We start from the raw sequence: 1,051 nt of genomic DNA, 5'->3' as shown, positions 1-1,051 counted from the left end.
TCTACTAGCTTGAGTTAATTTTTTTTTCATTTAATTGTTCATTGGGGCAGGGGGTGCACCTGGCCACATTTGGCTTGTGGAGGTCAGAACCTTCAAGAGTTAGCTCTGTCCTCCGACCATTTGTAACCTAGGGGCCAAGCTCAGGTTTTCAGATTTGACAGCAAGCACCTTTACCTGCTGAGCCATCTCATGGGCCCCGGTCAGTGTTGAGAGGGCTTTCCTACCTGCTGGCCTGCCTTTTTCCTCCTCCTTTCCTTTCTCTTCCTCCTTTTTTTTTTTAATCAAATAGATGACCTACATTGAAAGGTCATTATATTTGTATAATCTTACAAATATATTCAGTTAGCTGTTAGTGAACAATTTGAATTTTTTTCCAAATTGAGCTACTAAGAATAAAACTTTACAGAGCTAGAAAGATGGCTCAGGTTAAAACCACTGACTTTTTTTTTTTTTCCCAAAGGACATAGGTTCAATTCCCAGCATCCCCATGGCTCATAATAACTACCTTTAACTCCAGTTCCAGTTCCCTCTTTTGGCCTCCATGGGCACCAGACACACAGACTGTGGTACAGCTATACAAGGAAGCAAAATACAGATTTGTAAAAATCAATTAAACATAAATGTATTTCAATTGACTTTTAAAAGAATATTTAAAGAAATAAGAAAACAGTGTAGTCAAGATCACCATGGTTAGCATAATGAATCGGTGTTAAATCAGCCTTTATTCGTCATAATTTAATTTTTATTAGGACTGAAGAGATGGCCTGTGGTTAAGAGCACTGGTTGATCTTCAAGAGGACACATCTCACTGGCCACAGGGCACAAGTGGAGGTCTTAGGACACTGTTGGGAAGTCTGTCCTCCTCCTACCTTTACCCACTGAGGCATCTCACTGGCCCTTCATGAATGATTCTTAAAGTAATTTTATGATGTTTTTATGGTGATAATTTAAAACCAGGAAACAAAGGTATTCATTTAAAAGATCATAAATAGATTACATGGTAAGTAATGTCTGAGAATAGAAACACTGAATGTGTTGGGAAAATGTTAGT

Source organism: Meriones unguiculatus, chromosome 17 (assembly GCF_030254825.1).
Source record: "Meriones unguiculatus strain TT.TT164.6M chromosome 17, Bangor_MerUng_6.1, whole genome shotgun sequence".
NCBI lineage: Eukaryota > Metazoa > Chordata > Mammalia > Rodentia > Muridae > Meriones > Meriones unguiculatus.
This window is presented reverse-complemented; position numbering follows the sequence as displayed.